The sequence below is a fragment of the Prinia subflava genome, chromosome 3 (genome assembly GCF_021018805.1).
Source record: "Prinia subflava isolate CZ2003 ecotype Zambia chromosome 3, Cam_Psub_1.2, whole genome shotgun sequence".
NCBI lineage: Eukaryota > Metazoa > Chordata > Aves > Passeriformes > Cisticolidae > Prinia > Prinia subflava.
In genome coordinates, this window is record NC_086249.1 from 14958564 (window position 1) to 14985333 (window position 26770).

Here is a 26770-nt window from a genome sequence, read left to right on the forward strand (position 1 = left end):
TAAAGGCTTGTCCTTGAGGAAAAGGACTTTCCCAACCCTGGAAATAACACAGTTAAAGGTGTGGGAATAGGGTCAGCCAGTGCCTGTTACGGACCTGTAGCCACAAAAATATTCCATCTTCCCCTTCATAAAAATCTGGCTGCAGTATTATTGTGTGTAACCCATGCTGATTCTAAAAGCAGTATGAATTGTATACATCTTGCACATCAGTTTCAGTGTCTTAAAAAATGAAGAGGTTTTTTTTCCTTTTTCCCCTTCCTTTGAAGTTTTAAAGCAGAACTTGCTGGTGACCCAGTTTTGCTAAGAGTTCTCTTAACTAACCCCTGTACTCACTTATACATTTTTTTCTCTTCCACCCACTGTCTGTCTAGCCTGGTTTAAAATTTTTATATATGTACTTTTAAAAAATTGATTAGTTGGAGAGCTGCCCGTTCTTCTGCGCTGTATAATAAGGATTTAAAAACTGCACACTGAATTCTGTATAGTGTAATTAAAACTGACCCAGATTTGGACCTGAGAACACCAGGACTTAGCCAAACTTGCCATGAGCTGAGTTCTGATGGCAGATGGAAGCTAATGAGGACACACTACACTCCAGAATTTCCCAGCTGCTTGGCCCCTTTTTGTACAAACAAGGTTTGGAGTGAAGTCCCAATCCCAAGAGCATGTTCAAGCAAATGTACTGCACCCAGTGTTTTGGGAAACAAGGCAGTGCTGTCGGACTGCTTCGGGAAAATTTTGAGGCATTATTTCTAATGGGCTTTTGCTGTGTATCCCAGTGTCATGAGTGTGCTGTCTTCCATCTTGTCCTAGTCTGTGATCATATGGCTCAGACCCTATATGAATACCCTCCTCTCATTTCAGCTGGGAGGGCTTCCACTTTAAATTAATGGAGTGTTGAGATCTCAAAGTAGTGCGTCTCTCTTCGACCTGTGGTTCCCTTCAGTGGATTCAATGTCCTGGGACTATTCAGGCAGATGTAATTGAATCAGTTTGAAGCAGCTGTAGCTGGCATGTGGTCTCTCAGATTGCTAGCACCTGCTTGGTTGGGTTTTTTTGTTGTTTGTAACTCACTAGAGTGAAAATAGTGCCAAAACCAGCATTGGTCTTGGAGCTGATAAAGCACTCCAGCTCCTATATCCCTTTCCCCTTCTAGCCCAGCCACCTCATTACTGGTGCCCGCAATAATGTTGCTGGTAGAGAGCAGAAACAGGTTTATGCTTCCCCTCCAACTGCCTCCCTCCCCTTCAAGCCAGTGCACTGCCAACACCGATTCTCTTCTTCCTAAGCGGTGAGATTTAATCGTGCTCAGGTGTGCAGAGCGTCTGTGCCCTCCTTAGGAAATTGAGCAGCCCATGGTTTGCTGTGTCTGATGCAGGCAGCACCAAATTTATCTGCCGCTCTAACAGACTCGCTGCTGGCACGGCAAAGTTCCTGTTCTTCCTGTGTAACAAATGACCAAGGAGTCCTGGGAGGTTCTGCTCAATACCTCCGCTCCCTTCCTCTGGTGCAGTGTACACAGATTTTGGTTTCTGTGTTCCTGCTGCAGTCAAACTTTTAATATGGTAAGATTCCAGAAGGGACCTTGAGTCACTTGGTTGCCTCTCTCTATCCTGTGATTTATTGTAATCAAAGTTCAAATTAAACACAGTAGTGCACTTGGCCAAATAGAGTAACAACACACAGTGGTGTGGTTTTCAATGTAATTTTACAAGATGGCATATTGCAATGTTAATTTTTTTAATATGTCCCTCCACTGACTTCCCCTTAGTTTGTGCATAAAGTTTATGTGCCTCCCTTTTATTTTGTCCCTCTGTGCCCTATAGGATGTATCTGAATTTTTAATTCCAGCCATTTTTATCTTTGGTATTAGCTCCACACCTCACTTCTTGCTCTTTTGCTCTTTCTCTCTTGCCATTTTTTGGGTATTACCACTTATTTCTTGGGTTGAGAGGGTCTTGTCCTTGGCTTATGTATGGGAATTGATTGCCTACTGCAATAGCTTTAAAAATTGCTATTTTGGGGAATTAAAAGTCAGTTCCTCCAAGTGTTTCAGGTTCTGAAATCCTTTCCTCCCTTCTTTCCTCCCTCCCTTCTTTCCTCCCTCCCTTCTTTCCTCCCTCCCTTCTTTCCTCCCTCCCTTCTTTCCTCCCTCCCTTCTTTCCTCCCTCCCTTCTTTCCTCCCTCCCTTCTTTCCTCCCTCCCTTCTTTCCTCCCTCCCTTCTTTCCTCCCTCCCTTCTTTCCTCCCTCCCTTCTTTCCTCCCTCCCTTCTTTCCTCCCTCCCTTCTTTCCTCCCTCCCTTCTTTCCTCCCTCCCTTCTTTCCTCCCTCCCTTCTTTCCTCCCTCCCTTCTTTCCTCCCTCCCTTCTTTCCTCCCTCCCTTCTTTCCTCCCTCCCTTCTTTCCTCCCTCCCTTCTTTCCTCCCTCCCTTCTTTCCTCCCTCCCTTCTTTCCTCCCTCCCTTCTTTCCTCCCTCCCTTCTTTCCTCCCTCCCTTCTTTCCTCCCTCCCTTCTTTCCTCCCTCCCTTCTTTCCTCCCTCCCTTCTTTCCTCCCTCCCTTCTTTCCTCCCTCCCTTCTTTCCTCCCTCCCTTCTTTCCTCCCTCCCTTCTTTCCTCCCTCCCTTCTTTCCTCCCTCCCTTCTTTCCTCCCTCCCTTCTTTCCTCCCTCCCTTCTTTCCTCCCTCCCTTCTTTCCTCCCTCCCTCTTGCATTTAGATCGCATTGTGAAAGGTTTTGATTTGTCTGTAGATATTTGGGATGTAGACAAAGTCCCTCCTCCCATGGAATATTCCATCTCTGCTCCAGCCCAGGTTAATGCACAGCTCTCTGTGGTTTGTTCAGCACAGGCATTTTTAGGGTGTTACTGAAGGCAACTTCTCTGGGGTTCGAAATACAGTTTCAATTTAGTGGAAGTTAAATGCCAGTTTAAACATATAGAATTAATTGGGTTTGGCTTTTTTGAAGTATACAGGAGATGTTTCACTTTATTTATTTGGTTTTACATTACAAAATACTACCTTTTAATCTGCATTGTGTGCTTAGGTACCCTAATAAACTACCTTGAATAACTTGTAATTTTGAAAGTGGTGCAGCTAAATATTTTAGTAGTTGTCTGATGGAACTACAAAGGAAAAAATGGAATTCCAATCACAACAGAATTGTTTTTACTAACCCAGTAACATTATGGCACCACTTGATTTTTCTCTTATCCTGTTGTGATTTGTAGTGTTTTGTTTGTTTGTGGACTTACTTTGTTTTCTTCCAGTCTACACTCTGTCTTTCCTACCCCCTTTTTGTTAGTCTCAAAATGTCTACCAATAAAAACATCCATTTGTAATGATAGCTTTTGCTACTCTTTGTAGTCTGGAAATGTTGCAGCTGCAGATATCATCTACTAAATAAAATGTTAGTCACCAGTTCTAAGAGGGGAAGCTACCAAGGCTTAAGTTAAGAAATAGCCAAGGACTGTGGCTCTCCATTTTTAGAGATGCTATTTTAAAATATTTTGCTATGAGCCAGACTTCTTGAGAATTAAATAATGGAGAGTAAATACGGAATATTTTATCTTTTTCAGATGTTTTGAGCACCTAGCATCCTTTGATGAGATCAGTAGGATTATGGAAGGGAAACCGTTCTTGAGACTACAATGAATGTAGCACCAATGGATATCTAAATAAATTGCAATAGCAAATTGGAAAATGTTGTTTGTATACAAAAATACTTGGGGGTGGGGGAAGCAAGCAAAGAGTAGTAAGTATGCAGGTGTCTATCTTAGGATTTCTTAGTGCCATTTGTAGCCAGCCAGAACAAGAAAGCATCTGCCACTCTTATGGTTGTCTTGAAAATAAATAGTTTTAGGTCAGCAGCAAGTGCTAGCTGATATATTTTATTTCTAGAATGCTTTTTTCCATGTACTAAAGTTTACTTTAGAAATGCAGGCATTAAATAATTGTGAATTCTACACTAAGTACAAGAGGTGGTAGAGAACCAGCAGGATTTATGTTCTCCAGAAGCCTATCTGGCGTAAGCAAAGAGAAAAACATATAGTTGTTCTTTGCACTCTGCTGGCATTCTGCTGATGAGTTGCAAATGAAGTGGTGTTTATTGTGCTGAACCATGCTTTTTGTATTTAATTTGAAGGTATCCATTCAGACACTGTGCATCTGTACTTGGACACAGATAACTGATCAATTTTATGTGAAGCATGCTACTTTTTTGTGCCTATGGAGTACAGTGCTCTTCAAACTAAGATGTATTAGTAACTAGCACAGGAGGGTGACAGAAAGGACAACAAAGGAAAGTAATAAATTGATAATGAAGTGGGATTATAGAGGATTGAGCATGGATATTAGAACCATTTCAAACATACTTTTTAATCACTACCACTCTACTCTGATTCTGTCTACTGGCACCACCCTGAAATGTATTGTTGAGTATTTGGTGAAAGACCACTTGACTTGTCACTTGCTGGCAAGCATGTCCACATCCTTGACAGGGGTCAAGAGGTTAAATGACCGGCAAGATTCTTCTGTTTGCCATGCAGTCTGCCTCTCTAGAAGAGCCTTTACCTATTTAAGTTGCCAAAAACATTTGGAAAATTTGCAGTACGGTGTCTGATCTACAAACCAATCTTTTATTGTCTGGGCTTTGCCTTCCATCACTGCATCATCAACCTACAAAGTTAAGAAATTGATGACCAATTTAACACTAAAGTGAATATAAGAAGATACCGTATTGTACTTCTAACTAACAACTAAAACTGTGTAAGCAAATCAAACTAATGCAAAATACAGAGGAGGAGATGCTAACAAAAATGAAATGGGCTTTAAATCTGAGAGCATTTTCAAGAAGAAATCCCAACCCAATTCTTTCTGTTACATTGACCAGGAAGTTTCTTGAAAGAAGTATGAGCTGTCTCATACACACTTAGAACATATAACTCTTGTCCATTTCCCAAAGCTTCAGTTTCTGCTTTTCCCAAAATTCTGTGCTCGACAACTGGACAGAAGGCTACACTGAATTAAATTTTATTGTTCTGGTGTTCTCCATCCATTTGCAGTGCACATAATCAGGAATTCAGCTATGTCCCGAGAAACCCGTTTAACCTAATGAGAGCAAATGGCAATGGGTGTTCCTTACCCGAGACAGCAGTGCCAACATTTCTGCTTAATTGGGACATATTTGGCCGGTTCCAGTGCTTCAAGTGGTTTTTAAACAGGTGTTTAATGGGTGTGGGATTCTGAACTCTGCCCTTTTGATACAGCAGTTGCCAAATAAAGATTAACAGAAATAAAAAGATCTAATACAGAATAATAATTTTTGTCTTTGTATATTTATTCAGCATAATTTTTACTTCAAGTCGCAGGCGGGTGGGGAGGTGTTTCTTCTCATAATTGAGAAAGTCCATTAAATAGAACAACAGGATGTCTAGCAGGGTGTCCTAATTAAAATTACCCTGTAATTTGAACAAAACATTCATTTGTATGTAGCTAAGGTTGACCTAAACCCCATCTAAATCAGGAAAAATTATTATACAATTTTTTTTTCTACTGAAAATGAAACTTAGCATTCTGCCAGCAAACAGCATGGTTCTGTTATTATACAGTATTCGAGAGTAAGGATTTTCTCTTCAGTGTTCAAAAAAATAATGTTTTGAGCACATTGAGAAGAGGTTTCTCTCCTACCTCTACCCTTTGGTAGTATTCATTCATGGTTGCGTTTCTGTGCTGTTTGAAAGCACAGAGGCAATTTTGTTCCGTGCATACTGTAAGCCCATCTGAAGCCTTTGGTCATGGCCAGTGTAGTGGTGAACTAATAAGCAACTGAGATAGCAGCTGCTTAGCAGGACTGGTTGGCTCGGGCTTGACTTTGCTCCCTGCGACTCCACAGTTTCCGACTGGCTTGGAGTGCAAGCCGGGTAATTCTGTTATCTGGGGGAGTGTGGGCCTGCATACATAATCCAGGCTGTCTACACAACTGAGGAGATTGCACACTCCATGTGAAAATGACCTACTCGTGCCCTGGCTGTCGTGCTTTAAAATGCAGCTGAGGCAAATCGTATTTGATATGATTTATCAAATCAAAGAGAATGTTGGAAAGAGCTAGCTTCAGAAATATTGTTTTTTATTTAAAAAGAAACTCACAGCATCTTTAACTTGACAGAGCTGCACAAACTGCAGCTTGTGGATGTTGTTTCCAGGACACAAGGTGGTGGAAGATTATTTATTTATTTATGCCCACTTTCTGGGCAGGTTGGGAACCGGGAGGATTTTCAAAAATGCTCAAAACTGATTTGAATATGCTGCTGATGGATTCAGCTTGGACTTGTTTGCCGTAATTTGAGTGGAAAGAGAATCACACCCTTGTTCCTTTGGATAATCCCACCCATATGTACAAAAAGTGGAACTTGATAGATGCCAATACTTAATTTGGTGCAATAGGAGTTCCCTTCTACTGAATTATTCTTCTGCTTAAACCAGCTTTTACATTTTTGTCTCTCAGCTTCAGTGGAGTATATAACAACAAAAGAAAGGAAAGGGAAAAATCTGACGAACAATTTGCTTAACCTACTTTAAGCTCCAAGAAGAGTTGTTAAAAAAAAAGGTGAACTTTGAGGCTGGTATTGTGGTAATACACTTTTCAACTTTTCAAGAGCACTTGAATAGAAAGTATTCAAATGTTGGCATAATTTAAAATTTTAGATTTCTGTCATTGTCTTAAAGATAGTCCAAACTGATGTTGTCACCTGTTGTAGTGTGGAAAGAGTAAAATTAATTCAATCCAACACCTTTTGGCCAAGGTATTTTATGTGTGTGTCTGTATATGTATGTTATCATGTGGGTATTTAAGTATTTATGCTTTCCAATGGACAATTATTCTGCGGAGAAACGTATTCAGTGACACCACAGGAAGAATATATGCACGAATGAGTTGTACTGGTATCTGTACCTTAAAGGCAGTTGAAGGAAAATGGGAATCTCCTGCTGGGAAAACTAGCCAAGCCTCTTGTCCAGGGGTTGCCTTACTTGAACACATATAGGTTTGTGTAACAACCTGCACATCTGCCCGTGGATGATAGAGTAACTGCAACCATCTTGAGAGTGTGTAGAAGGCTGGAATGAAAAATGGTAGTTGTGTGGATGCCATTGCTTCCGACTCACATGTGCTGGAAAGCATTGTTTTGTTATTGTTGAACAAAAATGTCACCGATTCTTATCCCTGGTCTGGTGTCCTGCTCTTGGGGCTTGGTTGTAACTTAGCAATATAAATTCTAACTGTAGTGCTGAAAAGTTGGGTATTGGTTGTTGAGCTGATGAAAGCAAGTGAAGATGAGGTGTCTGCACTGATTCTTTTTCTGGATTACTTTAGTTTCCAAAGATGCTGAATCACCTGTGCAACCTGGCTAGTGACGCTCTTCCTTGGTGACTCCTTCTCCTGAAGATATTGTGGATGGTAGTGTCAGGTGATTCCTTTCCACCAAATGATCTCTCTTGTAGAATATAAAATACCCCTATTCCCTGGAGCAGGGAAGCAAAAGGAAGGGAACTTCAGTGTCTTCTGTATTCAGCTGAAATCCAGATACCCATTCTGTCTGGACAGAGTGGCTTTAGAACTACTGAGGGTTGCAAAGTTAGTTTCTAGTCAGGGTATTTCTTCTCTGGAAAGCAGCAAAAGAGATGTGTAGTATGGTAACTGTAGAGATGTAAAGGAAAATTCCTGCTCTTTATGTCCAGGTGTATTTTCTGAAGTCCTTGAAAGATTTTTCAGGAGCTTCACCATGTTCTGGTAACAGTGCTTCTTAATCATGAGCTTTATCATTTGCCTTTGGCAAGAATGCTCAATTCTTTCCATTTGAATGTGGGACCTTGCCTTATTGCCTCAGGGAAGTGTTACTGTAATGCATGTCACTTGAGGCTAATTCAACCTGCCACTTGGAAAATGCCCTTGGTGCAGATTGTGGCAGTGCACCATTATCTCAAGCTATTTTTCGTCAGAGGCAGACTGATCTGTTCTTTATGATCAGTGTAGCCCAACAGTTTATTTTAGGTTAGCATGTGAGGTGGGGTCTTTTTTACCTATAAAGCTGTGATTGCTTCAGCTTCCAGGTGTGTGATAAGAGTCTTTCTCTCGTGTCTTACCAAAGTACCCCTAGACAGCACAAGATGTAAGTTCACAGCAGCTTAAACTGATCCGTGTTGACACTGCTCTGTTGCTGTTCCTCCGCTTGAACAGTTGTGCTTCCTCCCCAGCTCTAACCCCCAAGTTTCCTGCCTGGATCTCAAGCTGCAGTGAGGGTTTGATGTGGCTAAAAACATGTGGGAAAGAAGCCTTCATTCAGCTGAAAGCTCCCTCAACCAGGCACTTATACAGTCCTGGCTCTAGGGTGGACTTGGGGACACGTGACAGGGAGAGGAAGGAGGTGAGGGAAGGGTGGGATTGTGGCAGCTCCAATTAAAATCGGCTTACATCATAACACAGCCTTGCTTGTAAGGTTCTGAAAATGATAACCCCCTGGTTTCAGCAAGATACAGCTGTGAGCATAGGCTATGATAATCAGGGGAACTGTGGCTTTGGAATTTCCTTCCTCCACTGTTTTCTAGTACATCATTTTGGTACACATCAGAAACAATGAAGATCACACAGCTCAACCTTTCCACCCTTGAAAAGAGAAAATGATATGAAGGCTTGATTAATTTCTTTCATGAGGTTTGGTTGCTGTATGTCACTAGAAACAGATCAGGCAGAGGGGAAAAGAAAGAAAACATTTTTGTAAGCAGTATGAAATTTTCCCCTTCAAAAAAGAGCTAAAATTTCATTAACATTTCAGCCAGCTTTAAATTACAATTTGCATCTGAAAATAATCTATGATGTGTTTTGAGTGCCAGTGAGTCACATCAGGGCAGTATCAGCACAAGTTTCTTGTGTGTACAGCTTGTGACATGGCTCCTGTACCATCGGTCACAGTGCTGCTGTGCCACTCCTGCTGGTGTGAGAATGCCCGTGGAATTAACACTTGGCCTGGTGCTGATCACATAAAGCCAGTGTGCCCCAGGCCATGTGGCTGGCTGGGGCAAACTGAACGGAGCAGATGACTGCTGGGTCCTGAATTCTGCACCTGCTTGGTGTGCACGGTGACATGGCCTAGTGCTTTTTACCAAGTCTAGTCCTATTCCATCCCATTGCAATAGGTCTGTTTACACCAGAAGAGGTTTCTCTTGTAACAGTTCTGTAGGACAGGCCCTTTGAACATGCCACCAGAGTGACTGGGTCATCTTTCACCCATCCCTATGCCACTGAATGGTGACACTTTGATTTTTCTGCTCCACTGAGCACACATCATTGAGTTTGATGTTGGAAAGAGGAGAGGTCAGAAGTGAAGCTGGCAGCTCTGCTGTGCATGCAGGACAAATGGGAAGACTGCTCTGTATCCCCAGGTTTTGCACATATGAGAGGATATAGGCATCTGCAGCATGCAGCCTGAAATGTTTTATTTTCCTGCAAGGTTTTTGTGTCAAATCTACATGGATTAGATTTGTAGCTGTCCTGAGCAATTGGTACCCCAATCGCAGAGCCTTTGAGAAAAATGCTTTGCTCATTGTATCATGCTTTTGGTAGGGCATGTGTTGGAGGTCCTGACAACTGTTTCTAAAGCGTTTTCCTTCATGCAAGGTCTTAGAAGATAATTTTCTCCTCTTTTTTTTCCCCCTCTCTCCTCAGGGAACTAGAGGGCTTGACGCATCCTTTACATCCTGCATTTACTCTGACCACAGTCCTCCCTGTTCTCACAAGCGGAGCTCAGCCCTGCTTCCCTTCCTGTTGATTCCCAGTCAGCTACATGGTAAGTTTTCATTATCTCTAGACTTGTTGCCATGAGGTAAAACTCTGGCAGACTCTCTCTAAAATCCATTAGCACTGGGCATTGAGGGCAGAGCACTTCATGCCCATCACAGATCGTTCAGTTGTATTCCAGGCTGACTGCAAGGAAAGGAAGATAGTATTGAATTAGCATTGGAGCTGAACTTCAGCATAGATTGTTATAGGAATAAAATATGAAGTAAAATATGTGACAGAATTAAATCCATCAGTTCTAATAAAAGAAACAGAAGAAAGCAAAGAAATATTGGACCCTTAAATCCCATTAACCAGGCCAGAGAGAGAATGCGTTAAAAGGAAGCTGCACTGTATCTTTTTTCATTGTTTGATGAAATAATCTTTTTCACCCTTTAAGTAGTGTGTTTAAAACTCCTAGTATTTCTGAAACAAAGAGAATATACAGCCACTGAGCTAGCTGGTTTTTATACCTTCCTTTCTGAGTATTGTCCTTCAGTGCAATACAGAGCCATTTCTTTGTTCTCACAAGCTAGCAGTTAAATTGTATGTAAATGTATGCAAATTAGATGCTGTCTAATAAAGAGAGTCATTAGATGGAAGAAATATTTAGTTTAGGGGAAAAAAGAGAAGAAAGCAGGTGTATTTTGCAATAGAAAAATGTAAGATTGCAAAAGCCCCTCAAACTTTGGGTGAAGGCTTTTTATAAAGCCATTAAAATATTTTCTAAAAGGCTTCCCCTACTCCTGGTCCTATTTTTTGTGTGGTTTTTTATGTATGTGCACTTCTGTGTTCCTAAAACTCAGTGACTGTGCTATACATACTGACATGTAAGTATTGTATTCATAAGTATTTTATTTCTTTAAATCATGTAGCTATGAATTTACACACATGTACCTTGTACAAGGGTGTGTTTTCTGCTGAGTAGATAGAGGTAGGATTCATGTGGTAAATTTTATTTTCATAGATTGATTTATTCATTGTGTGCTCTGACTGGATACCTTTTCTCACTAAATCATCTTCCTCCATTTTATCAACCCTCTCCTCAACAATTTTAAAGCTTTATTTTTTTTCTCATTTTATTTATTCACCAGATCTCAGTGCCAGATGCACTTCCATTCTTTCACTTGCATTTTCTGCCAAGTTACCCCTTTTGAGGTATGGACCTGATTTAAGCCTGAAACAGCAGTGACCTTTCTAAACATGAAGTTGCAGCTTTACTGTCAGGTGTCACACCACTAAAATGCTTAGAATGTGAAGCTTTGTGTCATCCAAAACTGGAGATTCCACACCCATGGATGGAGCACTTGTATTCGTCTAGGTTCTGAAAGATTTAAAATAGACAAACCCCATTTTCTTGCCACTTCTAAGGAGATAAAATTTGAGACTTCTCTTTCTCTACCTTTTCAATTTCTGCTCTTGCTCTTTCAGCACTTCTGTTTGAGTGGATCAGTATACAAAAGTGATACGAAGTTCTTTTTGTATTTTATTTCTGAGGGTCAGCATGGTTTCAGGCAGAGGCAATAGCTGTATGTCAACTTGCCTATTTTTTCTGTTGCAGTTTTGCAAGTCTGGAAGTCTAAAGACATATATGTATATGTGTATAAAATATATATATATATAAATAATGTTGTTTAAATATTTACATATAAAGCCAAAGGATTGGCATTCTTCCCAGAATTACTGGAACTACCTTCCCCAGGAACATTTGGACTTGAGAAATCTCTACAGCAACACTTTTTTACTGAAACTAAACAACTTGTGAAATGAGTAACTAGCTCTGCACCCTTTGTTGTTCATATGGATTCTTTAGCTTGGGGTGATGGAGAGACCTCTCTGCATGGGTAATTCATTTGCAACCAATTATGAATAGATTATCTTTTATTGCCATTTCCACCCCTCAATTTCTCATTGGCTTATTGTATGAGAGAGATCTTACGAGGGAAGCTTGGACAGAGTGGGAGTATTTTTGCCACAGTTGTAGGAGAGGAGAGTTCTATGCGTGCTGTGTTCTGCATCTGAGCGGTGTGTGCACTCTGGGCACTGTGTTCCTTTGTGGACAGCTTAAGGGCAGTCAGGCTGATCACTCAGAACAAGCTGAGCCCCAGCTGCCCAGTGTCCCAACCACCCTGGCCGAGCAGTCAGCAGAGAAGCCCCAACGTCTCTGGTACCCAGGGGGAAATGTAGGCAGGGTGATTGTAAGGGCGTGGTTGAGGTTTGGCAGTGAGTAGTTCAGGTACTCGTGAAGGCATTATAGAATATGTGAAGGTTGTGAGGAATGCAAAGGAAATCTGAGCTGTAATATAAGGATGCTAGAGAGAGATGAGGTTAAAGTGAGGAGTAACATGGGAAATACTGGTGACGAGGAGGGATGAGGCCACGTTAGCAGGCAGAAAATGTTGATGGTTTATTGACTCACCATTCTTCTAGACTGCCTGGCATTGAATGTCCAGGAAAACTGAGTCATTAGTGATGCAGGCACTTAACATGGATGTCTACACAGAGTTTGCAATCTAGGTAGGTGTAGTTATGCACATTCTTCAGATTTTGGGAGGTGGTGGTTAATCCTGAAATCCTAATGGGGGGATTTACACTGGACGTGGGACAGGCTAGCAAACAAAATACCTTCTGTCTCTCATATTCTTGATCAGGTTGCAAAAAATACATGTAGATGAGTGATACTCAAATGGGGGAGAAGTGATGGAGGCTTAGGGGCAGGGATCTGATTAATTCCATATTCCTTACCATGCTTCCTGTGGTCTGGAATAATTGTTCAGGGCAGGAGAGAATTCACTGCCTACCTACTTTTGAGGATATGCATCTTGCTACCTTATCCGTCTCAGCAATAACAATAAATAGCGCTTTCCTACTCTTGAAGTACATTGAAAACATATATATGCATTAAAAGATGTGAGACTTCTGTATCCTGTGCTGATGAATCCAGTAGCAGTACTCTAGACAGATATGGGAACCAAACCCCTGGTGCATCAGACCAGGCATCCATCCTGTTGATGTCTTCAGCTTCAGCAGTGGGAGGCACAAGAAATCCTAAGTTTTAATAGTGGAACAAATAATTTTTTTCACTAGTGATCTTGATAGCAAATGAGAATTTTTAAAGCTGTACCTCTCAGGAGCTTGTGCATCTTTAAAGTTTTAAGAAATAAAATATGCCACACTAAACTAATCCTAGAGCTAACGAACAGGCATTGGGACTAGCAGCTTTTGCTATTACCTACTGCTTATTATTGTTATTATTATTATTTCTTTTTAATTATGCAAAGTGCTAATCAGTTTGATTATGCACAGTGCTAATCAGGTTAATTATGCAAAGTGCTAATCAGTTATTCTCTAAGCACACGAGGAGAGCAGAGGTGCTGGCAGTGAATGGTGGTTCTAGATGGGGGTAGTCACGGCAGTCATTCCTTATTAAAAGAGGAGTAGGTGAGATGATAGGGGTTTCTGCTTCCATTAAAAAGTAAATAAAAAAAAAGAAAAAGAGAGCTGTGAGGGGGATAGTTCTGGTGGGGTAATTCTTCTTTCACAGCAAGGCAGACTTTTTTTCCAAGTCAGCTCATGCTGTTGGATAATTTCTGTAGGAGTTGGAGTGCACTGATTTGGGCAAATGTATTGCAGGGGTTTTTTAATGGCAAGGGTGCAAGGTGTGCCCACTTAATAGGCCGGGGTGCATAACTAGAAAAATCACAAATGAAGGGAGTTTGGTCAATCTAACAGAGTCACTTTTTAAGCACTGCTAAGTGGGATGGTGATAGTGTAACATGGATGGCAGTAGTTCATGTGTTATTATGGCTGGAGATCCTGTATGCACATACAAAATGTGTTTCTTTTAGTGTAATGCCTTTACAAGCTATAGGAATGCAGGGTACCTTATCAGTGGAACTTATGTTAGACTGTGTTTCTTGCTTCCCTTTAGCACTAAATTAAAAACTAGAATTTTGTATTCCAGTGAAACAAGATCTGTTTTCACTAAGCTATGTCTCTGTTCTCCCAACAATTACAGCAGATTCACTCTTACTGTGCTCAGTGTCTAATATCTAACCAGTATTCCTTATTTGATTGTGTTTCACTGTTGGTGTGGGATACATAAGCATTGCTTTTTTCAGTTAGTAATGGTGATGACATTCCCAGAGCAGAAAGCTACTTGCTCCTGAAAGTCCTGGGTAAGGGATCTTAAGAGATTTTTGAAGTCATTAAAATGAAAGACTGCTTCATAGAGGGTCAGCAGTACTGGAAGGTTGCCGCACCAGCAAAGCAAGAGAAATTTTTCTTGAAAAAGTAAGCATCGAAGGTACTAACTTATGGGGAGTCATGACAAATTTTGAAGTGTATTTAGGGTAGGAAGTAAAGCAAAACATCACTAAATATATGGCTTAAACCAAAGCCTGCAAATTAATAATATTGCCTTCTTGGCTTTGTGACTCCACAAGACACTGATCCTTAAAACAAGTTTACTACCAAATATGTGGTCACAGATGTTCATCTGTTCTTATAAATTTCTAGTATTGGTGTCTTAGATCTGGAGGAGGGGAATATGTCATGGCAATAAACCTAAGTGAGAGGGTGAGACACCAGACCCCAGTGTCCTGAGACTCTGCATGCTTTGCTTTCTAAGTATCTACATCTTCTAAAGTGGGAGTCGAATCCTGAGAAAACAAAACTCAGAAGTTTTCATTTTCCTGTGGATATTTCCCTATAGTATCTAAATGCTTCCGTAGAGTCAGAAGACCCTTGAAAGGCCAATAACATGAGCTCCACACCATAGTATTTGCATCTTAGAAATATAAATCTACCTGAGACATAACTTCTGTTGAATTTCACCATCTCACATCTGGCTGTCCTTCTGATGAATTGGGGAACTAGAAAGGCAAAACTCACATTCTGCTCCTACTGCTGTCTTTGTCAGCCTGCTAAGTTGCATTACCTTGCTTTGCCCTGGTTTATCTTGATGGCAAAGTTATGGTTGGTGGCACAGACCAAGCGCAGTGGAGGTGGTTTGTGAGGCAAAGGACTATGATACCTCTGAACTAGAGCGGATATGGAAGTCCTGTGTACTATGGGGAGCTGTATTATTAAGAAGCATCACCAAATCTTGTGATGTTGTGTAAATTAGTGCAAGATGGCACCAAAATAGTTTGTGTATTCCTAAAGAGTGAAATAAGTGGATGGAGAAGCAGTTGTCTTGACATGAAGCTAATAAGTTGGCAGCAAATGAGGAAACCCCAAAAAGGAAATCCATGCAAAGAAAGTCATCGCTTCCAAACTCCTTTTCCATTTTCTTGGGGACCTGGTGTTTAGAGGTGCAGGCTAACTGCTACTCAGCCCAGTAGGAGCTGAGTCTGCTCATTGGCATTCACACAACTGGAACCTCACAGAGAATTAATAACAATAAGACTTTAAACGTTCAGCCTGACCTTTTAAAGTTACTGACCTGCATTCAGGTTACAAATACACAGCAATTTTCTCTTGAGCTGCAAAGACTGTAAATGTTAAATCAGTAACTCAATCAGACTAGCAGCTCTTCTCCTCTCTGTTCTTTCGTGCCCAGCTGCCATGACTGTAGTAAAGGAACAAAAATACTATCTAAACATATTCATATCTTACTGTGACACCAGTACTTGGAAGAAGCCCCAGTGACAAACTAACACAAAGTGACACATTGTTTAAAAAGTTGTTTCAAATGTCTTCTTCCATTGATCTTCTTTAAGGGAGATAAATAAACACTGTGTGTGGTGCGGCCAGACTGAGTATTTTTGCTCCTACAAATGTTTATACATTCTCTGGTGGTTGTTTGTAATGCTGGTTGTTGACTGGAGATTCCAGACCTGTGTGTTTGTAATGTATACATTTACAGGAGCGGTGCAATTCGGGGAGTGCAGTCAGGGTAGTGCCTCCTATGAACACTGCCGGGTGAATAGTGGGTGGTTTGTTTTTCTGCTCCTTCCAAAGTAGTGAATTTGTCTTCGTGCTGCCAGTGAAAGAGAAGGCTGTGGTGGCAGGAACTTTAGTAAAGCAGGACCTTCAGGTCCATAAGGAAAGCCTTATAGGATTTGTCTGGTAGGATCAAGTTACTTTAACTTTTTATCTAATTAACAAATAACTCTACTGCACTGTCAGTTCATTCAGTGGTGATGAGGATGATGTGTATTTTCTCTCAGGAGGAAGTGACTGAGGTTGTTACAGATGACAAAATTCCTGTTGGCTGAGACATCTCCTGTTTTACAGTTCTCTCCCTTCTTGGAAAAAAACCCTCCCTTTCTCACTTGTTGTTATTAGCATCTGAATCCCCAGGGCAGTGGGATTGTGTAGAAGATATGGGGAATGATGCAGGTACTTTCTTCCACTAAACTGAATGAGCATAGCTGCCTGAATATAATGTATGTGTAGGAAGAGTTCAGCTTGATCAGTCACCATATAAGTTGATCAGTCACCATTTCTCATATAAGGTGGGATTTCCCTTGAACCCATGCTTCTGTTGCATTTGTGTAAGTTAAAATTACATGTTTTGGATGTTCCAGCTTGCCCTGCACTTTCCTTTCTGCTCTCTCATGCACCTTACCTACATTTATTAGGCACAAGTTTCTCTGCCTTGCAGTTACCATCACGGAAACCACTCTCATTTGAATATAGGCTTTATTGACATGTAACAAGTTTTATTAGTTTAGTAACTTTAAACATAAGTTTTGGAAGAGCTGCTTCTGCCTCAGGTTGGCTGTTTATAAATCTGCTAATAGAAGAAAACATTTGGTTTTGCCCATGCTAAAAATATTCTGATAACATCTAAGAGTTCTTGTGTCTTCATGGTTTGGAATGAAATCAATTGAATTACCTTTGTGGCAAGGAGGTATTTTTTTATTCCTGCTCTATGCTTGTGCATCTCACTACCCTGACAATTGCTGTTCCATGAAAATAAGAAGGACCTACTGTGATTATGAGCTTCTTAATGAAACCCCTCAAAAGGCAAAAGTCTGTCTGGTGGTCCTGAAGGTTGCCATACTGTTGATGGCCACAAAGCACTGACATGCTGGTGTGTAGCAGATGCTCTTTTTCACTTGGCTGTTTGGAAATTCAAGGAATTAAATGCATGGGGGGGCGGGGGGGGGGGGGGGGGGGGGGGGAAGTTAAGTGAAATAATATTTCATTTACCTGAAGTCAAACCTGTGAACACTAGAACTGATGTTGACAGAGCAACTTTAATTCAACTTCCCTGTGCTTTTCCAGTCTTTATGTGATCACATGCTGGTTTTGGTGGGAACCACTCTTCTCATAAAACACCTGATGGACCTGGTCTGTGGTGGAATAGAGATTCTTTAGTAAGAGGCTGTGTTCTTTAGGGCCAGTTGCCTCACGTACTGCAAACACTGGAAATTGTTTAGTATATGAGGCAGAACATAGCAGAAAACAAAAGGGTGCTTTTATTCTCAAGATTACAGTGAGAGCATGTGCTTAAAGCAAAAAATGTGCTTGAACTGAGTTGCTTGTAAAATCAGACATCTTTAGGTGGGTTGCAAAGCAAGCTAGTATTTTACTATTTCTGCTTTCTCTTACCAATTCACTTAGTTGTTTTAACTCTTCATTATTTCTACCATTGAAAATGTTCTTTTTGATTTCCTTTAAAGACAAAAATGAAGTCAATACTATCCTGGTCTGCATCATTTTTCTGGTATGCATTTTTTTTTTTTAATTATTATTTTTGTGTGTGTGTGTGTTTGTTTTTCCTTCCTCTCCCTATGAAATTGCAATTTCCAGGATTTTGACTTTCTGTTGGTAGGAAATGCACTATGTTCCACATTTCTTCACTGACAAAAGTGCACACAACTCTTCCTGACACTTTGACAGTTTAGTGGGAGATGTTGCTCTGAGTAGAATGTGTCTGTCTGTAGCCAGGTCCGTTTTCTAAGCACTGGGAATTCAGCTGTTTTCTTGCAAATTCTTTCTTTTCATATTTTATTACTACAGAGAGAATGCAAGGAGTGCTTGTTTCTTTCTTCCTTTTTCTTTTTTTCCCTCCAGTTGACACAATCAGTATTATTTGAAGAAAAAAAAATTGCACACAGAATGGGAAATAGGGTGGGAAAATGTAATAGGAACTGCAAATCTTTTCTGTCTTGTCTGAGTAAATGAGAGCTGATGAGAGATGCAGCACAATGAGGTCTAGGGAATGCTTGCTGAACTGGTATATAAAGATTGTTTCATTTTGCTTCATTTCATTTTACTGTATTGAATTTGAAAGGGAAAATTGCAGCAGACATGAAAGTTTGCTGTGGAAACACCTTCGGTTGCAGTACCCTTGACATGAACCTGGGCAAACATGAGAAGGAACGTTAAATAAAGTAGTGTATGAATTGTTTAGGTGCGCTTCAGAAGCTACTTTTTGAAGAGTGCCCTTTCAAAAAGAGTGTTCCTGCCTCTCAGGTTATTCTGCTTCTTCTGTTTTTAATCTCTTAAGGTGTCATGCTGGGTTGTCTTTGGGGTTTTTTGTAATTTGGTAGTGGGGGGAGAGTGAGTCAAAACCATATTGATTTGTAAGACTACGTGGTAACCTCATTTTTGAATGTCGGTTTTCAAGAAGACTGGAAGGCGATTATTTCTTCCCCCCATGCCTACCCTAAAGGTTCTTCTGCCTTTTCCAAATGAATATAACTTGGATTAACTTGGTTCTAGATGGGGCACTACTACAGCAGTGAGCTCCTCAACAGACAATTTTACCTTGCGTGTTACAAGCTGCAGTGTTCCTGTCCAACTGGAGTGATTGCACATTGTTTGCTGGAAGGAGCAGGTGTGAGTGAGATTAATGTGAAAATTGTTTTTCCTCTGCTACCTTAGGCATCTTTAATTCTCAAAAAATGGGGAACACAAGATTTTTTATGCCTAAATCAAAGTCAGTTGCGTGTCTGAAGCAATGCATTGTGAACAGCAAACATTGCTGTGTAAAAGCTCTGACAGTGCAGACTAAGATTTGGCACTTCTGCCAGAGCCATTACCCTTGGGAGCGATCTTTGATGATAAAACGTCTAAAAATAAAACTTTTTTCCTAATTTAAATGTGTAAATTGTAATGTTCAGAAGTAAGATTCAGCATCCTTGTCTTCAGAGTCCAGCTGCTGTGTTCTCGTGGTAGGTTCGTGTCATGAGCAGAAGACTCTTCTAGAAAAGTTTTTTACCTTCTGGAAACTTCTGGATTTCTGTGAGGTAGACATGCTTGGCAAGCCTTTGCCTGGATAACATTTTGTGCTTTGTACACACCTTCCCTAATCAAAGTCCCAGAGAGTGAAGAGGTGGGAGTAGCATTGGTGGGCACTGGAAGAGAAACGAAGGGGGGTGGTTTTACTTTTCTCCAAGCAAAGAGGTGGTTTAATGGCATTGTGTAATAAAGCTCTTCTGCTACTCTGAGGGTTAGGGAAGGATTGGGAGGTTATTTAATTCCTCCCCCCTCCACCCCTGCCATTACCACTACCTCTAAATGGAGACCTGCAAGTGCAAGGGTACCCATAGGGATGTCAGTGTCTCTGGATGTGATTCATTCCAAAGAGCATCGTTCAGCTCCCTATCTAAAATCTGGGTGTTGCTAAGTGCAATGGAGTCGTGATCCTAGTTCAAGCACTAGCCACTTTTTTCATGGCTGTGGTTTTGGAAGTAGAAGGGTTCTTCATTGTTTGTTTTTATTCCAGACAAACTTCATAGGCTCAAGACAGGGAAATCTTGGATAAAAGAAGTGACAAAACCAAAATTCTTCTTGACCTCGGAGTAGATAACTCATGGAAAAGGGAGATGTTCCCAGTGTCATGAGTAGATGTAATGGCTACAGAACATTAAGAAAAAATGTAAGAATTTAAAAGCTGATTGAAATGCAAAATGTGTTGGATATTTAGGGGGGTGGGGTAAGGCAACCACTCTTTCCTGTAAATTTTTCTAGTCTGAGACTTTATGCTGTGCAGTCTGACTAGCTATGCTATTTCATATACAATAGTAATTCAAGGAATATTCTTTTTAGCAGAATAAACAAATTTTTGCTGCTTGACATGTGAAATGTTTGTGCTAGTAAATTCCACAGACAGCCTCTTCCCCCCCCAGTATTGTTTTGTCTGATTATACAATCTTGAAAGTTTAGAATTGACTGGTTTACAGTAAGAAGCATTAAGTAAATGCAATCTCCCTATTTTTAATAACAGAAGCTCAAATTTCATGTGAGATCACACCAGTACTCCAGTGTAATTAAGTTTATGGTTTTCTTACGCACTTCAAATGCCTGTGATATGCAGTTAATAGTATTTTTCAGACAAGTATTAGGACACCTCAGCAGTGATGCCAGTGTGGGATGGTGTCTAACAGCAGTGCAGACACCACAGAACAAAGGAAATTGCAAGACCCTGTTACAATTTGTCTAAAAATATGCATGACAGCAGACCTCTTTTTTTTACCTGAGTTTAGAGAGTGATAAGGCTTTGAATTAGAGTGAAGCTTCATAAATGAATCAGGCATGAAACAAGATTTTCAAGCTTGGCTTTAAGTCCAGTGTGTATTGAGACTGAAATATGGCTGGATATCAGATCTTCTGCAGCTTGGATTTTGTGCAGTGGCTGTACCCCAAGTCTATTTTCTGCTATGCAGATTTTTACCATAAGGCAAAATAAGACTGCATGGGAAGATATGGAGAAAAGCTTTGGATGAACTTTTCATCTGTGTACATATATACAGATACATTTTTTGTTTGTTTGTTTGCTTTCTTGCTTGCTTAAAGGAATCGGGATTTTTTTCAATACAATAGCATTCTTTTTCTATTTCTAAGGAAGGAAAATAATACTAAAGATGACTAAGAATTCCAGAGAAGTGGGCTGGAATAAGTAAAACAAAATATTTAATTTAAACTGGTGGAGATTTTTTGTTTACTTCAAAGAAGTTTTGATTTTCAAATGTTTTGAAGATGAAGGCCAGAATTTTCATTTTATGAGGAGGAAGAATGTTTCTGATGTGGCTCCATCTCACATGCTTGTTGAACTACAACTTAAAATTGTATTTACTGAGGCTTGGATATAGATCTGGATCACAGAGCTGTGTGTGTGACAGCTCTGTAAACTATAATAAGACCTGATTATTTCAGTATCTTGGACTGTCTGGGCCCGAGTGTGCTGCATCAAGATTTTGTGGTTCTTGAGATTCAGCTCGGTTGTGTATAGAAGTGTTGGCAATGAGCCCCTGACTCCTTTCTGAAACAATTCCCTCGGATACAATAGGGCTGTCAGACTTGCTGACAGTAATGGCAAAGTTCTCACGTGTCAGTGAAGCCTCTCCTCCCTTGGAAAGCTGAAGAACAGCTTGCTTTATGTAAGCATTTAGGGACACAGCAAAGAGCAATAGGTGATATGTGGGCCATATTCTCAGTCTCCTTTCCAGCTCCTGAGCTGACTCCTGGGCAGTGCTGAGCTGTGTTGTGGGGACAGCAGATCTGGGAAGTCCCTGGCAGGTAGCCATAGAATGGCCCTTCCCTTACTTTATTAAACCAGCACATGCAAATGCTGACCAACTGTTTGTTTTGTTCATGAAGATTTTGCCCATGCAAATTTAGACGGCTGGTTTCCTTCCTTACACATAAAGGGCTTGGAATGTCCTTCTGAGTGGGAAGGAGTAGCAAGGACAGTTTAGTAGCACCACTTGTTATTCTGTTTGCTCCTTAATCTAGTGAGAACCACGCGGACTTGAGTGTGACTGGTGCGGCAGTGAGGACCACAGGGTTTGGCCCCACAGGTATTAACTTGTGTCAATCCCGTGGGGAGCTTTCTTTGCCTGGGATCTGCCTTTTAGGGGCACTGTTGGGGGCGGGAAGCAGCACAGTTGGGACAGGCAGTGGGAGTACCTGCTGTGCCTTCCACTGCCCATTGCTGGCTGGGAAATGCTAATTGACATTTGAGAACATACTTTATATGAGAAAGTGATGAGTGAATGGAAATTAAAACAAAAGGCTTGAAAATAGAGCTGTAATCAATCTAGTCCTGTATCTCAATAAGCCAGGGGCAGTATTTCATTGTGAATTTGGGGCAGATATTGCAGCAAGTGATACAATAGCAGGGGGTCTTCCCCCCACTCCCTCCTCCCATTCCATTAAATCCACATTTGGAAGGTGGATGGTGCTGACTCATAAATTAAATTGGGGTAATACATACAGTGTATATATATTTCTGTCACTTTGTCTCAAATTAAACACGAACCTTCTCCCCTGACAAGATGATAGAAAAGTTAATTGCTCGCCCTGGCTTTAAATTGGAATTTGAATTTGCAAAATGCTAAAGGTTTATGAGATCTAAATCATGAGGAGCTTAAATTACATTCCTGTGATAAAATATTAATAAATCAATTAAAACATAAGCCGAGTATAATATTACTTTTTTTGTAGGAACCTTGAACACAATAATTCATTAGAGTGTGCAGTAACAATTATTGTATCTTTTTTAATTTTCTTTTTTATTAGTTTCTCTTTTTTAAACTGGGGAAAAGGCAACATCAGAGGGGAAAACACCACACAATGGTGGAATATTATCCTGGTACCAAATCTAGTCATCTCCTAGTAACGCTGCACGTACGTACAAAAGCATCTGAACACCCTGAGCTCCACACATTGCACCGTGGCTCCACTATAACAAGATTCACTCACTGAAAGCTGGGGGCTGTTTTTCCCCTTTTCACCATGGGAAAGAAAGGCATGGGAAGAAGGGGAAAAGCCTTACTGCTCCTGTTTTGTGTTTTTTCTTCTCCAGCCTCTTTTCATGCTGCTTTACCCTTTTCTTTTTTTTTTTTCCTTCTCCCTTCTCTTTATTGGTATAAGATTGGTATGATTTCAGTGTCAAAACTATCAAAAAATTTACAGATCTTTCTGTAAAACTGGCCTGACTTTCGTGTTGGGAAAGCTCGAGTTAGAATTGGATTTCATTGCTAGATTTTTAGTTATGTTTTGAACAACTCTCACAGCTCTAATCTTTACATAACCCATTTCTGTGTACTATATAAAGAGCACTTCAGGCACAGTGTGGAACTTAGTTATTATTTGAGGAAGGAGGTGTTATGCCAGCTCAGCATGCATTTCTTATATGCAAACATTAATACACAAGGAATGCAATTATTACATATACCTGCACACCTCTAGTGCCTGTGAAGGTGCAGATTCCTTTGTCAAGTGCTTTTTACCTTCTGTGAAATGACTGGACTGCGTGTCTGATACAGCTATGCTTAGTAAAGGGTCTAATTGCTATTATTACATTATTTGTGTTGGAATTCTTGAAAGGTTATTTAGTACAAATTATGTGTTGGTGCCGAATTGGCAGCTCTGGAGACTGAAGTCTGCTGTACACATCCGTGGGGCAGGTCCCGTGGCTGAGTGTGCTCTGCCCACCCTTTCCTGCAGCCCGGAGTCGTGCACAGCCATCGCTCCTGGCGGCCTTGCAGGGTCTACTTCAGGCTCTCCTGGGTTTGCAGTTTGCAGCTTAAACCAGGGGTTGTGCAGATCGTGTGGGCTGCAGCCAAGGGGTTTTGACTAAACTGGAGCATCCAAACAGGTCCCAGCCTGGTCCCCGTCTCTGGGGACGAGAGGGCTGTGCAGGAGGCGGTGGGGAAGGGGTGCACAGCTGCTGCTCCCACCTCTCCTGCGAGCAGCCTGCAGCCATCTCCCTCCAGCAGCACGGGGCAGCTGCCTTGGCCAGCTGAAAGCAGCCAGGGCCAGAGTCAGCTGGGGAAAACAGCGACAAGAGATCCAGGAGCAGGTGGTGGCTTGTGCTTCTAACCACCTGTCTGAGTAACGCTTCCCTGTGCTGCCCACAAGCTATGGCAGGCTCCAGTTTTGCCTGGATATGGGATCCCTCATGATGCTCAGGGCCCTCCTCATGGTGGAATCATAATGAAAGACTCTTCTTTACCATGCTCCTGACTGTCCTAACGTGGGAGTGACCTCAACTTAAAATTAAATCTCAGCTTTCACAGGCTTTTGCATTTGTTGTCCCTCTGCTGATGAGACCAGGCAGGGTCTGTTGCAGTGATGCAGAATAAAATCAAACTTTGTGTTTCTAAGCACACGTACCATGTCAGTACTGCTAAGCTCCTCATCAATATTAAAGAGTCAGTTGTTAGTTTTTACATGCATTCTTTTTCATTTTCCCCCATTTAATGAAGGGGAGGATGTGATAAAAGTCAGTTTCCACCAGGTTTCAGTGTGACGTAGCAAACCAGAGGTGGCGATTCAAGTGACTGCATGTCTCCCAGCTGCCCACCCTCGCACTGAACCTCACCAAAACTGGAGAAGCACCTGTTCATCAGGAAGTAAATGATGGTTGAGCTTGTTTTGTGCAGACTGAGAAGCAGCCATCAGATGCAATTAGCTTCTTGTAGCTACCAAAATGAGGTAGCATTTAAACAAACAAGCTAAAACTGAAGGTTTCATACCACCAAAACGGTCAGATCTTCCTTTGTTATAATTGCAATAGATGGTTGAGGGTTGACCCAGTATTATTTATTCATGGCACTTGATAATTACATTTACTCAATAGATTCCATACTTCACAATTTCTGTTATAGAGTGTGTCTGAATCTTTGTGCATTCCTGTAAATAAATTTTTTAAATTGGATCAGTCGAAATTCATGTGTGTGTAGGGAGGTGTTCCAGATTTTTCTTGTGTACAGGGATAACTTCCAGCACAAGTGAAGAGGACTTTTAATACCAAGTTATTTGTCAGTGTTGCCTTTCGTTGAATCACAGGAGTTACACTGTTGAAGCCATAGAATCATAGAATGGTAAGGGGTTGGAATGGACCTTAAAGGTAATCCCTTACCTGCCAAGGGCAGGGACACCTCCCATTAGACGAGGCTGCTCACGGCCTTATCCAACCTGACTTTGAACCCTGACAGAGTTGGGCAATCCACAGCCTCCCTGGGAACCTGTTCCAGTGCTTTCTCTGTGACACGCTGTCCTTGCAGAGAGGTGAAGCAGACTATATGCACAAGAGCAGTGTTGACTCCTGCCCTGCACGGAGATGGAAGATTGTTTTTTAGCCGTGGGTGACATCAGGTGCTTGAGGTGGTGAGTTGAGGCTACGAATGGGCTCACAGAAATGGAGAGGAGGACATGACCTGGCCAGTGACAGTACAGGGAGTACCCCGCAGTTTTGAGGACCATCCTATCAAAAAATTTACTTCCCTGTCCCACATGAGGAATGCTATCTCTTCTTTGCTCTGCCTCGGGGAGGCAGCCAGAGGACGGATGGACAGACAGACGCTGCTGTAAGTGCCTGTTGGGGGCACTGAGTTTCTCGCCGATGATGGTAAACATGATTTGGCTCCCGCGCTCCTGTAATCAGGCTTGCTCTTGCTGAAACAGAGATTGCTCTATTGCAGTGCCAGGCCTGTAGCAATACCAACTGTTAAATAATAAACAGGCCCTGGTTGTTGGCAGCAGCTCCAGGCGCGCCAGCACGCGGTGCCCGTTCCGTGGGCTTACCTGTGCTCCGGAGCGCGGGGCAGTGCCGTGGCCAGCCCTGGGAGGTGGGAGCAGTGCAGAGACACCAGTCTCTGCCTAAGCTGCTCTGTTTATTGTTCTCCAGGGACCTGGGGTGGCACAGCGAACATGCAGTGCTTTGGCAGCACTAACAATGGCCGGGCTGTCGTTCTAGATAATGTTACAGGCTTTTCCCTGGTGCCTGGGGTATTTTAGTCCTCTGCTCAACTGCCCATTCTCTAAGGTCTTATTTTCTTTACCTTTATTTTTTTTTCCTTTTTTCTTGGAGGGGTGAGGTAGGTGGTGGGAGGGACAAGTTTGCTGCGAATTAAAAAATAAAGTAATGGGCTTAACTAGCTTGTTCTCCTGGTGCCAGAATGGTATTTTTTGTTTTTATTGCATTAATAAGTATTATCAAGCACTTTTGCAGTATTTTGTTGTTAGAATGGATGCTGAGAATGAAGAGCAGTTTTTTTTAACGAATGAAGGGACTTCATTATGGAAGTCACTCCACCAATGGAGAAAAAAATACATCAGCAAATAAGCCCTCACTCTTATCTCCATTTTGGCCACTTCTGTAGTTTTCATTTGATTTTCTTATTACTGTGTACACTATATGCATGTGGAAAACAGTATGTCCTGTTTTCCGTAGAAGAGAAGCTCGAGCTTAGAGATCTGTTAGGAAAAATATTGTGATATTGTGAAGAAGAACAGATTATACTGCAGAGTTAAAATGTAACTGCATGAATAGACGCAAGCGTACATATTAATTTCCCTTTCGTCCTCCAAACCTTGAGTGGAACACAAGCCAGAATTTTCACTTGGTGGGATAATGATTTCATTTTTTAAAACCCATATATGAAATGAATTGTAAGCAAAGATTTTTTCCATTCCATGCTGCAATAGAGTTCTGTATTTGGAGTCAGCTAAACTTTGCACAGTCTAGACCATTTTGGTCATCTGTGAGGGAAATCACTGTGCTATGGGTTAGCCATGGTATGGATGACACAAAAGATCTTTGTGTTTTTAACAAATACTGTGCTGTAAAACATGTGGTATCTTCCAGTGTTCTGGAGGGAATTCTGTCATAAAATTCTCTATCAACTCTACTTGAAACTCCACCCTTTATCATAATTATGGCAGGTGCAAGAATAAGGAAGCAAATGTAATTAGTAATCAGACCTGTGAGTACTGCCCTGTCGCCAGCTTTTTATTTCCTCTATGTAGCTTTGCCATTACAGATCTGAGAACCCTGTAAAGCCCTTGCATAATTAATGTTTAGGTTTTAAACCAAGAAGCCCCAGATGGTGAGGTCTGGGGCTCACTGATGCCATTTCCTCTAAAAATAGAGGGCATTAATGTGAGCATATCCATCTATTTTCAATAGGTGAGTCAAGTTAAATACTCCAGAACAAGGTGGGAAAACTTGAGTTTGTCTAAATGCTTGGACCAAAT

General features: G+C 41.3%; 1 protein-coding gene across 17 annotated transcripts in view; it reads left to right on the forward strand.

The window, feature by feature from the left end:
* LOC134548834 (zinc finger and BTB domain-containing protein 20) overlaps positions 1-26770 on the forward strand; it is a 472135-nt gene that overhangs the window by 111738 nt on the left and 333627 nt on the right. For 13 of the 17 annotated variants that reach the window (XR_010079934.1, XR_010079932.1, XR_010079933.1 and 10 more), the window contains exon 3: positions 9716-9836. The exons of the other annotated variants lie outside the window; for them this stretch is intronic. The gene's annotated coding sequence lies outside the window, so the exon portion shown is untranslated. The remainder of the gene's footprint in view (positions 1-9715; positions 9837-26770) is intronic. 17 annotated transcript variants of the gene reach the window in all.